The sequence below is a fragment of the Rhipicephalus sanguineus genome, unplaced genomic scaffold, assembly GCF_013339695.2.
Source record: "Rhipicephalus sanguineus isolate Rsan-2018 unplaced genomic scaffold, BIME_Rsan_1.4 Seq1063, whole genome shotgun sequence".
Lineage (NCBI taxonomy): Eukaryota > Metazoa > Arthropoda > Arachnida > Ixodida > Ixodidae > Rhipicephalus > Rhipicephalus sanguineus.
Window position 1 is genome coordinate 162,027 of NW_023614257.1, and position 13,009 is coordinate 175,035.

The following is a 13,009-nucleotide window of genomic DNA, read 5'->3' on the forward strand; positions in this document are numbered from 1 at the left end:
TGGTGTAGTAGCTTGGTGAAAGGTGGTGCGATCACGGAGGCATCGCTAAACCAGGTGAGGTGCCTTCAATCTTGGAGGCAGTGCGAAAGCACGTTAAGTGCAGAAAGCTTTCGAAGGGTGGCGGGGCATGATCAATAGATGACTAAGAAAAAGATGGCTTTCGCCTTCGAGTCGTCTCAAGTGAATGCCTAAGGGACTCTGACAGTTTTTTGAGACCCTTGCTTGAGAAAAAGTAAAAGCTGGGCGAGTATGTATTGCAACGCCACTTAAAAAAAAATGTGCGTGTCTTCTCCTCTCAAAACTTCTGTGTTCTGTTCGAAGCCACAATCATATTACGTTTGGCCACGCTAGTTCTGGCCCGTAAACCGGATGACGTGTGCAGGACGATGAGGATGATTTTTATAGGAATCTTCTTTGAACAAACCGGGGCGAGGACCAGAAGCCTCCTGGCAAGTTTCTTTCATTAAAACCAGGTGTTGTTTCATTTATTTCATGCTATTTCATATATTTCATATGTTTCAGGCTAGAGTGAAGACACGACGCGCGTAGCGTTCCTCTTGGCGTTCACGACGCGAGGTAGGTAGCATGCCCGAGCCGGTACATGCCCAACGAACGCCAACAGAACGCGATCGTACAAGTGCTCCGGCTTCGCATCGCCTCATGGTCCCCTTTAGCCGGAGATGGCGTATTTATTTTTCCGCGAACGCGCCACGCTAGTGCTTCGCTGACGGTCTATCGCTGGCATTGACCTTGGCTGAGCTTGAAAGCCACATTCATGCAGGGAAGCGTTCTGTGTATGTACCGAGAGGAGTACAGCGATCGTTCTTCAAGGTCGCAGCGGAGGCTCTACTGACGCCCATCAGCTAGCTTGTTAGCTGGATCACTCTGTGCGTTGTGTCCAAGTGCTAATTGCTGCTCGCTTACGGCTTCCAGCTGCCCGTGCGGCGCTGAGAGCGACGATGCGGATGGAGACGGCTCTGGAATCCTACACAGTGATGTGCGCTTCGAACGCTCCTGTACGTGGGAGCCCGACGAGAAGCCCTGTTGGCTCATGTCTGACGTGGAGCTGTGGAACCGCATCCTCACCAAGAACTGCATCGAACTGCGCGAGTACATGTGGGGTGAGCTCGTGCTCCAGGGCTACGAGTGGCCCGAACAGAAACCGGGACAACAAGACATGCTTCGTGCCTCGCTACTCATGCATGTGCTGCTACGACAACACAGGTATTTGGAGTTTGTTTATATACGTTTCAACGTAGTGATTCACTTCATAGGCTTCAGAGACAGATATGCGAATTCCGAAATGCATATGTGCGACCCAAGCGTCACTGCTTGCGTTGTATGCATGTCTCATTCTACGTGTGGCGAAGAAAATTATCTCGCACGTACAACGTACTGATGCTTAACCAGCGAAGTTGAAACGTGCTGCCCCGGTGTCTATCACTGGATTCATCCAAACGGCTCGTTAGTCCTAGTCACATCTTGGCGCGCGAGTGTTCAGAAATGATGTTGGTGCATGTGTGTTCCCTTCATTTTAGTGCGAACGTGGTGAGTAGCGGCAGTTGCCCAATTTCCGTGGCGCATGCGTTTTTGACTTCATATACAGGGTGTTTCAGCTAAAAAGCACCAAGTAATGAAAAATTGAGCATAGGCGCTACGCGTCTGCAATTAGCGCAATATTGTTCTGAGCCATATACAGCACGTCAGAAGATTTTTTTCAATCCGCCAAGCTCGGAAATTAACAAAGATTGCTCAATGAACTTTTTAAATAAGAACTCTAGAGAACACTTTTCAATACAAAAGTTGTAGCGCTTGTTCAGAAACATCGAATTTTTCAATCTGTGTTAACATAACTCCCCTGCTTAATTTCTTTCCGGCCTTTCTTTAAAGCGCGCGAATTTTTAAAAAATACCACGTGACTGCCGCCAAACGCGCGGCGCTTTCAGTGCCCACAAATGTAAGTTGAACGAATTATCAAAGGCTGCAACGTGCACGAAGATCGGTGTAACAGGTTATCGGTTACTGCGATGGACGTTAAGCGACAAAATGAGCATACCGTTTCAACAACTAAAAATTCTTCAACAAAAAAGCGGCAGCCACGGAGCAAATGCTACATGATACCGTAGGTAGCATTTGATGTAGGGTAGACATTTTTTTTCTCGCACCAATGAAGAAACACATTGGAAGGGGCGAGGGTGACAGCGTAGTGGATGACCCAGATAAAAGATGCACTCACACGTGACGGCCACTCTTTCGCGCCTATATCATCACTTAGCGTCCATCGCAGTCACCGGCAGCCTGCTCAACCGACCTTCGTGCGTGGAGCAGCCTTTGGTAATTCGTTCAACTTACATTTTAGGGCACTAAAAGCGCCGCGCGTTAGGCGGCAGCCACGTTCTATTTTTGAAAATTCGCGCTCTTTAAATAAAGGCCGGAAAAAAATTAAGCAGGGGAGTTATCTTAGCATAGATTAAAAATTCGATGTTTTTGAACAAGCTCTACAGCTTTTGTAGCGAGAACTTTTCTCTAGAGTTACTATTTGAAAGGTTCATTGGGCAATCTTTGTTAATTACCGAGGTTGACGGATTGGAAATAACATTTAGGCGTGCTCTATATAGCTCAGAACAATACTGCACTAATTGGAGAATTGTAGCACCTATGTTTAATTTTTTAATACTTGGTGCTTTTTAGCTGAAACACCCTGTATAGTGGGTCAGCGGCGAGTAGTGCGGCTTGTTCAATTTCTGCGTAACACACTAGCTAAGAATTTCAGCGTACATAGGACGGGCGAGTTTTGGTTTCGCCTAGTCAAATACAGATTCGCTGTCAAAGTCTACAGTAAGCGGTGTGATGGTGGTTGGCCACTGAAGCTGTGACATCATCTGATCGGATACACCAAGGTTACGTAGCCTTGAACGGTTGAGCAATGCTTGTTATTTACAGCGTGTTAATTAAATGCTACACAATAGCGTTCATGCTGCTATTCAGCAGTCCTAAGTATACGCAGCAACCAAAGCCTGTTTAACAACACAAAAGAAGTTAGTCGGAAGGTACTGTACCCCGTACAAGAAACGCATGCGGCGCACGCTACAGGCATCGCATTATTTGCCTTATCCCTTGACATGTGGTTACCGCACTGTGACTGTGTGCTTCGTTTTTTGAGAAATTGAGTCGTCTTCTTTGAACTAACACAGGAAGGGCATATGCGAGAGATCTATGAGACCACATGTGTTGGTAATGAGGACAGCGTGACGAATTAAGCCCACCGATAGCTGAGCACAAGCAGAGGCGCCGTATACGAAGAGGTTTCTTCAGCTGAGCGGTAAACCTCTAGAGATGTTCCTGAGACAAATCTAAGTGCGGGGAGTTGGAATTCGCCGAAATGACCAAGAAGTCGTCAACAAACATGACATACATGTTTAGTTGTAACAGCGTCATGTTTCTCTTGATGCACGGTTCGAAATTGTAAATGTGCGACCGTGCATCTCGAATCCAAGGCGATGCTGAAGGGCCAAAGGTTCTGTTCTGGTATGCCTATCGCTCAATTAGTGGAAAAGGCGTGTGCGCCAAATCCAGTATCAACAAAACACCTCCGAAACCTGCTCTCTGTACACACAACACAAACTTCACAAGAAGCCATCCATTTTATTAATTGTATTGGCCCTACAGGAAAAAGAAACCTAATAATTGAGCTAACAGGGAGTACAAGATCTGCTTTTATGATCTAAAGAAACAATTGACTCCTTTCAGAAGCATATGCCGATGTAATGCAGGCACCGAATGAACAGAGCCCTTTTCAGACACTGAAAGAACAGCGCTTGACACCGACAGAACAGCGCTCCTTTGAATGTGCAACTAGGGACAAACTGCAGATGACCGCGCTAGAACAGAAAGCAATCATGTAAAAACTCATCGTTGTCTGCAATATTAGTTTGTTTACCGATGTCCCGACATTGTGCCCAAGATTGTCAACCTACTCCAACGCTTTAATATAGCACAAAAATGATATAGATGAGGAGGAATAACCTATATTACCGTGGCATGGAATAAACACGATACTATACAGTAGTTGCAGAAGAACAGCAGCCGGTCATGGTCGTAGACATTACTCAAAGCTTTCTCACCTGACGCGCATGCACCCACAAAGGCCCCATTAGCATTTTGAGGCACGATGCGAGACACATGGGTAATGCCGGAAACCGTGGAAGTACGCAGTAGCACCTTTCTAGAAAGCAGAAAAGCCATGTCCGAGAAGCTTCCGGCCTGTAGCCCACACAAGCTGTTTAGCAAGATCTTATAAAGGCATTGGGAATATAAATATAATAGTCGCCCTAGAGACGCTGTTTCTTAAACATTCACCATTACGAATGACAAAAATGGTGATTCAGTAGCTCACCATCATTGTCCGCATAGAGCGAGAAATGCGTGATGTCTTTTTGAACATTGCCTTAGTTTGTATTTAGGCAAAAAAGGCCCACGATACTGAATTGACATGTGTTACATTGAAGGTCTTAGCAGATATAGGCAAGTGCAGGAAGACATGGACGGTCTTAGGACACGCATGTCCGCAAGCTAACGACTGAATTAGGCAAAACACTTGGCTGTACAAATTGAGAGAATTTATTCTCCCGAGCCTAAAGTTTGCTATATATTATGTTAATGTTTATTCCCCTATTTCATATTAATCCCTAGTCCTGCTTACAACAACGACCACCAATGATAACAAGCTAGAATAGCTGCGAAAGAAGCTGTCAAGAATCCTTATAAATTTAGTGGCCACCCAGGCCTACTGGGCACTGCTCCCCTAGTCAATAAATAGAATTTGCTTAAAGCTTCCAGGTTATACCACTATAAACTGTCTTCATATGCATGAAAATAAGCTCCCAAAGGACAAGGAACATACTCGTCATGACTACAGCATACGTAACAAGCAAGTACTAGTACCGCGTATACGTACACACTACGGTAAAGCTAGGCTAAGTTATTGCATACCAACTGTTTAAAACACCTTAAAAGCCATATTAATTATAGTGCCTTACTAAGTCTTTTTATGAGAAATGCGTGATTACCAGATGGAGCCATAAATGTTTTAGTGAAACCTAACTTTTCTCGTTGAGTGTAACATAGAGATGCAGTGCTCTTATGTTCATTATATACAGGGTGTCCCAGCTATCACGCAGCACGATTTAAAAAAAGAGGAACGGCGTTACGCGAAGCAAACGTACTGCATATTGCTCCTAGTACACTGGAATACACACTGCTATTTTTTCGTTAATGAGGTTTAATTAATTAGTCATAACTATATTTGTAACTCGACAAGTACTCATCTAATTGTGAAAATGTCAATGAGGCGTATGTAGGCATGTTCGAGGACATCTAACTGCGCAATTTCTAACAACGTACCAATTACATGCTCATTTTTTCCAGCTGATAAAGAAAGCCCGCTAAATACGAAAAATAACACGTGACTACGCTTCCATTCGCAAAGGAAACCGGCGCCTTCAAATAAGCTTACTGCAAACAACTGCTTTGCCTATTGTCCGTTCCGCATTTTGGCAGGGGTAGCGCCAACGATATGCGAGCAATTTCGCAGGGATTCATTCCGTTTGATAGTACGCCACAATCATCCATGTCTGACGGCCGACTGTTCTCATTGATAACGCGGCAGGTGTTCTGATTACGGCCTGACTCTGTAAAACCAAGCGGTGCGTTTCTTAGGCCGGGTAATGGCAGATAGGGCGATGCATTTTTTTTCTTTCTGCATTTTTTCCTTGATTCTGTCACCTCATAGGGAGCCTGCTTGAGGGCGCTGGTTCTCGACGCGCGCAACAGTCTAGTCACGTGTCACTTCATATTTCGCGGGCTTTCTTCATCAAACGGAAAAAAATGAGCGCGCAATTAGCACGTTGTTGAAAGTAGCGCAGTTAGATGCCATTTGAACATGCCTACATACGCCTCATTGACATTTTGACAATTAGGTGAGTACTTGTCGAGTTACAAATATAATTAGTGGTCGAAATTTCCGGAGCCCTCCACTACGGCGTCTCTCATAATAATATTGTGGTTTTGGGACGTGAAACCCCAGCTAATCTTATGATTATTATCATTATTACTATCGCAGCGACAAACTTGGAGCCATTACACTCGGCGAAAGTGAGTGACCAGCGCAGCTGACAGGCGCACTTCCGCTTCACTGGCGTTTTCAAGCAAAATTTCTACGGAATGACCCGTGTAGCTGATGATGGTGCCGTTTCAAAAAACCATTTTCTACGAATGGTCGCGCGCACCAAACAAGTATTAAATTCAAGAATGTATATTTCTTTCCGGGGCAGGGCTGAAATCCCAGGTTGCCCCGGTCCTAAAGCGAGTGCCTTGAACGCTAGGGCACGCGTCCATTCTTGCCCAGTGTGAACTGGGCTGAATGAAGCAAACGAAAGCGTTCTACCGACGATGCACGCACACTAAAAAAAAAATTAATTCAGCTTCACAATAGTGGTGTCAAGCCTGAAGGAAATGTGGATCTGGGTGTCTTACTTCGCTTGTCTGTTTTCCTTTGTTTCTTGATCTCTTTATTTTGTGTTTGTGTTTTCTCTGTTTATTCTATTGATTTCTCTCTGTATATGTTTCCATTTGTCGCTCCTTCTATGTTACTTCCTCTTTCTTTCCTTTCTCTCTTTCTATTTTTCTTTTTCTATGCTGTGCTTTTACTTTCTCCTCCTTTCTCACCTCCTCGCTCTCATATATGTGCTCCTCACCCTCACTGCCATTTACGACCCTCTTGGCACACTATAGTATACAAGGCTGTTACGCTCTTGTAGCGTGCCTGGATATCAAAGTGGTTATCGATGCTCGCCTTCGGATAGTATGTAAGCGGGATCGAATCCCACATTGAGTTATTCCATCCCATGCCGTCAAATCGGTGCACGTGCTCTGGGGTGAAGAAGATGAAGAGTATGAAGACGAAAAGGAGGAAGATAGCGTGTGCCGGTTCATGATGATGACAGTATTCTGTTCACGGAGTACAACGGACGGCTGCCAAAAACAGCTGTGCTGTTTAAGGACGATTAGAAATCAGTACAGAAGCTATGGACACGTCATTGAAATATTTCGTGCTGGCGGACTAAACGTAATCTGCGGGACAACGCCTAAGGTCGATATCAAGAATCTCTTAAACTTGAGGAAAATTCAGACTTAGAGTAAATGAATTCCTAACCCGCGTTTCCGTGAGCGCGTGATGGTGCTTTTTTTGCGGCCGTCCTACGGACTGACGAATGCTGGAAAGAACATGAAAGACGCGATGCCGATTGAGTCCGAAAACAGCGTTCCGGAGCCGGTCGTTACCTATAAAAAATCAAGAAAGAAAGAAGGAAATAAAAGAAGCAAGAATGCAAAAACGAAAAATTGTAAGAAAGAAAAAAAAAGCAGTACATTATGCGCGTTTGGCCAACACCCTCTTGAAAAATATGAAGGCCTTAGTTCTGTTCCCTTTCCCCTCGCGCTACTACGCAGATGGGGCGAACGCATGAGGCGGCGACACGACGCATCCACGCGTCCCGATCGCGCTGGTGCGCGTTCATCGCGCGTCCTGCCGAAACTCATTCCCCGGCGCGTCTGTACATACGTAGTACAACTCTTCGCTGTTCAGTTGGCCGTGTTTTCTTTACTGATGAAAGGAATGTGAAAGCGACGAGCCGAGATCCCGTGCAAATGCTGTGTACCTCGATGCGCGGTAACTACACGGGGGACACAAGGTGCACGTCTTCAAGTTCCCGAGAGACCAAGCTCTGAAGAACGCTTGATTCGTGCTGTGCCACGGAAAACCTCACGGTCACCGAAAATTCCAGGGTAAGTTCTTGTTTTCGTGTTTAGGTGTTAGTTAATTCAAATTATGTATACGTACGTGTGTAAGTGGCTCACGAGCCGCACGTTTGTATGACCAGGTAGCCATCGGTTTGCTGACTGGAGGTAATTTTTTTTTTCTAGGTATGCGAACAATCATTTCATGGGCGAGGACATTATTCGAGTCGCGACGCATACAGATCAAGCAACTGGCCGCGTAATGACGTGCCGCTAGCTCATGTGCGCCTTCGCCCAGACGCTGTACCGTCGAAGTTCCCGAATTGTCCGAGCTACATGTCCAAAAGACCACGAGAAGCGAAGATCCTGACTCCAAGCGCGCGCGCATAGAGAATGCAGCCCCCACAGAAAGCCATCGCTGAATCGAACGAGGCGGTTATCAGAGCACGCGAGGAGGATAAAGTCAGCAGTTTGAGCGAACTTGCCAACCACTTGAGGAGCCAAGGGATGAAGTTCTGATGTAATCGAAAGAAATGAAAGGCTTCTTCTCATTCACATCGTCGACGACGAAGCGCCATGGTTGAATACTCTGTTCGCGTGAAAGGAGACTTGAGCGTGACACTACACGTCATGAAAACAGCCGTAAAAAAGCTAGGCGCAAATCTCTGCGTTCCCGAAATCGCTAACAGTAAAAGGGGTCTGGTGGAACTCCTGGAAGGCATCGAGAAGTGGGACGGTGACCTGATGTGCAACTCAGTCGCGGAAATTTGCGAAGCGGTTTGTTTACTGCTAGATCAGCTTTGCACGTCCCAAGCAGAAGACGACGCCAACTGTGTTCGATTTCTCAAGGAGCAAGTCACCTTGCACCTATCGAAAAAACAGCGCAGGCGCTACTCTGCTAATTTCATGATGTTCTGCTGCATTCTTTTCACTATATCGCCCCATGCGTACGCGTTCATGCGCAGCCATGGAAGCATCACCTTGTCGCATTCTATGACAATCAGATCAGTGTGCTCGTCTTATGGTATGAGTCCTCAACAAGAGCATCAGAGCGAAACATTCCTCAGCTATATGGCGAAACGAATTTCTGACCTGAAAGATGACCAGCGCTTTGTCACAGTTATGGTAGATGAAATACATATAAAACCCTACTTTGACTACAAAGGGGGTAATATTACCGGCGCCGCTCTTAATAGAAATGAAGCTGCTAACTGTGCGCTCGTTTTCATGGTACGCAGCCTGACGTGTAAATTCAAAGAAGTTGCGCACATCGTGCCGGTGCACCGAGTAGAGGCAGAGTTCCTGCAAAAGACGCTTAAAGAAGTGGTTTGCGGGCTGGAAAAGATTGGGTACCGAGTTATGTGCGTTGTCAGCGACAACTCTCAACAGAAAAGCGACGTCCCTCTTTGAATCACCTCCTCTTAACAGAATTGTGTACCAACATCCATCAGACCTGCAAGGCCGCTGTTCTTCATTATAGACCCAGTGCACATTCTAAAATGCATACGAAATAACTGGATAAATCAGAAGAATGACCAAATTTGTTCTACTTCCCGGAGATCCAAGGAGACACGCCACAATCAGAGCGAATCCAAACAGCGTCATTTGCGACAACAGGGACCTTCACAGCAAGAGTGTGACCAGCTGTTGAAATATGGCTATGGACTGTCGAGAAAAGCCCTCTACCCTTCGAATCTTGAAAGGCAGGACGTAAAGCTTGCTTTACAAATCTTCAATGATTACTTACCAGAGGCGTTACGCGCTCTTGGAGCAAAGCACAACCTGTTCTCTTTTGAGGCCACTGCTACATTATCGATATCGTACTCAAGTGGTGGAAAATGTAAACGTCAAAACTCCATGGAAGGGAGAAAGGCTGAGAGATCAGTTCCAACAACCAGTGCTTCCATTGATAACGATCCAAAAATTGCCTTCTTGCACATGTTTCTGAAGTGGCTGGATGAGTGGAAAAACAAAGGTTTTGACAAGGGTACTCTGACAAAGGAGACTCACGCTGCTCTCGAACACACTACCTATGCTCTCATTGAGCTCGCTAGGTACAGCTTCGAAGAGCTTGGAATGTCGTATGTTCTTTTTGGGAAGATTCAGACCGACTGCCTTGAAGATCGGTTTGGAAAGTATAGGCAGCTGGCAGGTGCTCAATATCACATCTCCATCAGGCACATATACGAAGTCGAAAACAAGCTGCGCCTGCAAAGTACCTTGCCTACAGTTTCCACTGACCAGCACTGGGAATATGTCCGAGGCTTTGCTTCCCAGCAGCAACGTTGTTGTGACCAGCCAGGCTCTTACGAAGATGCAGGACGTCCTCCCAGTCCTCGTCTACGTTGCAGGTTATGCAGTATACGCCTCCCTTAAAAAGTTGAATTGCGCGCAATGCAGGGACTCGTTGACCGTGGACAAGGAGATCACAGTCTCTGCTATAAACGAACATTATGGTCTCGTGAAGCACCTGGACCGAGGAGACTTAGTTTATCCATCAATGTTTGCACTAAACGCAGTTGCTCACAGCTACGTTGTGGTATAGCAGCTCGCTACAAAGCCAGCACTGCCTATGATGCCTGAACAACGCCAGGTCGTCACGAAACTGACGCTACAATTGCTGGCTAGTGAAGAGCAGTCCGACTTCGATACGTGTGAGAATGGCCACACGACTGAACTAGTGCTTAAACACATCCTGCGGTGCAGCACCAACATTCTGCTAAAGAACTTTTGTAGGAAGCTGAACGACAAACTTCTCGACGCTGCCGATAAATAAAAAAAGGAAAGCCACAACTGTCCAGGCCAAATAACTGCGCGTATTGCTTCTAATATAGAGCAAGTACAAAAAGAAACTGAGCTTCGTAAATAAATGTTTTCCCGCTACAGTGTTCTTGCCCTCTAATTTCTTTTACATGCATGCATGATTGTTCTTGCAGAAAAAAAAAAGCCTCCGCGTAGTGCACCTGCGAGACCACCTCTCTTGAACAGCGCTTCTTATTTTTTTCCAATCCGCCCCATCGTGTGACGTCACGCGGAGAGAGTTAAGGCCTTCATATTTTTCTAGAGGGTGTTGGTTTGGCTTGCCCCCATTTCTCCGATTGGGGAAGGACCCCTCGTGCGTTTTCCCAAGGCGTGGCCAATCCATGCTTGCGACGCACGATCGCACCAACGCAGGCCCTGCACTAATGTGACGCGGCGAAACACGTGCGAAGGTATACCGCTACAAGTAAGTTTTCAGCACAGCATCGGGGATCTGCCCAACAGTTGCACGGGTTGCACTGTCTACATGGCGTCGGCCTACCTGTGACCTTTGATGAATGCCACTCAGCTACACATCTACGGTCGTGCGTAGATTTTAACATTGGTCCGAAACCTAAGGCGGTAAACTAACGAATCAGTGTACGTACATCACAAGAATCAAAGCTCTCGTCACTGTCACTACCGCATGAAGACAATAAATACGCGCACACTTTTCTCACCTCTTGTGATGTGCTCCAGCTTCACTGGTCATCTACCTTCACAGTGTGGAATGGTTGCTCGCTGCTAAACTCGAGAACGCGTGTTCAACTGCCTGCTACGGCGTCCGTATTTCTATAGAACGAATGAGAAAGAGCACACGTTAGTTCAGATTCAGGTGCAGGTTAGACCATCCCATGTGGTCCAAATTATTCAGACGTCGCCCAATACGACGTGGCCCTAAGCAATACCGTCGTTTTGGCGCTTAAAACTCAAGCTATTTTTCTTACCAGGACGGCTCCCTTCTTTCTGACGAAGCTGACTTTCAAAAACACGCTGTGATCAATGCAGCCTTTGCTGCTCTTATCATCGATTTCCTGGCATTCAGTACACGGTGAAACACAATATTCCAATAAACCGGATTGAACTATCATCCCCTATTTTTAGATAATTATTGCATTTTAAATAAAAACAAGAAATTAACGGTTCTAGGCTTTCCTTTGCTTCGTTATGTGTTCATTTCTCACGGCTGTGTCTATCAAAAGCGAACCTTTGTATCGGTCCTCATTCATTTGTTAGTTTCAAGGTGAAAACCTTAATTGTCCCATTGAGTAGCCCCCTTGTTGAATAACAGGGTATAAAAACCCACGCGATGCACGCCACCGATGACGTGATGTTGTGACTCTCCGCGTGATGTCACAATGACGTCATCACATGGCGTCACGTGGGGACGCCACGTGACTGTCGCTTGGTCAAAGGGGGGGGGTGATTCCGGAGGCAGTGCTACATCACGTGAGGTGCAGAAAGCTTCGGGAGGAGCAACAGTGCAATCAGCGGACAACGGCAAGGGAATAATGAACGCGTGTCATACAGCGGCTTGTTAGGTCCTGCAAAAAGTCTCGTGCCAGATAGCAATGCTCAATGCATTACCAAGTGTGCAGCAGGATTTATCCTTGAAGAGTTACAATGAAACATGCTGCCGAAGTTTCATGGAATTTGTCAGTTGTGAGGAGCATTTTTCTGGTTGCAGGTGTGTTACGTACATATGCTTCGACATGGCTGAAACGGTAATCGAGAGATACGTGATGTGGCACGCCGTCAAGACTGGCGCCGGGGGTGTCAAGCGGCTGGAGTACAAGCCGAACGCCATCGACGTCGTTTGTCTGGTGAGGGTTGAGAGAAACTGCAAAGCGGTCGAGATGTTATTTGCTGATTCTACTAGGCTATAGATGGCACATATCCATGTTGGTAGGCAGTGCTGGCTTTATACAAAGAGAGTAAAATGGCGAACACTTACGAAGCTTGTTTGTGTAGGGAAATACGCCGACCAAGACGTTTAGGCAAAAGCGAGAAAGCTTAGTTATGAGCTTAAACGCTGTACTGCAGGGGCGTAGCAAGAAATTTTTTTCGGGGGGTGTTGGGGGTTGAACCATTAATATGTATGTTCGTGCGTGCGTTTGTATTTCTGCGTGTACATATATGCAGGAAAAATTGACAATTTCCGGGGGGGGAGTCTGCGCTCCCCCCCCCCCCCCCCTTGGCTACACCCCTGCTGTACTTCGAATCTTGTCACGGAAGAATAACTTCAACTTGTCTCAACGTTGTCTTTTCACTTGAAACCCTGAGCTCGCACTTTTCCTGAGTGGCACGTCGGGCAGTTGGCCCGCTCGTATTTAGTGACTTCAAACAACCGGTCACGCCGAGTTAAACAAAGGCAACAGCCATAGACGACCATTGCGGCAGTTCGCACCCACTG

The 13,009-nt window shown here is 46.3% G+C and overlaps 1 protein-coding gene across 1 annotated transcript in view; it reads left to right on the forward strand.

Annotated features, from left to right (window-relative positions):
- LOC125756498 (uncharacterized) overlaps window positions 1–13,009 on the forward strand; it is a 103,507-nt gene that overhangs the window by 4,957 nt on the left and 85,541 nt on the right. The gene's annotated exons all lie outside the window — the stretch shown is intronic.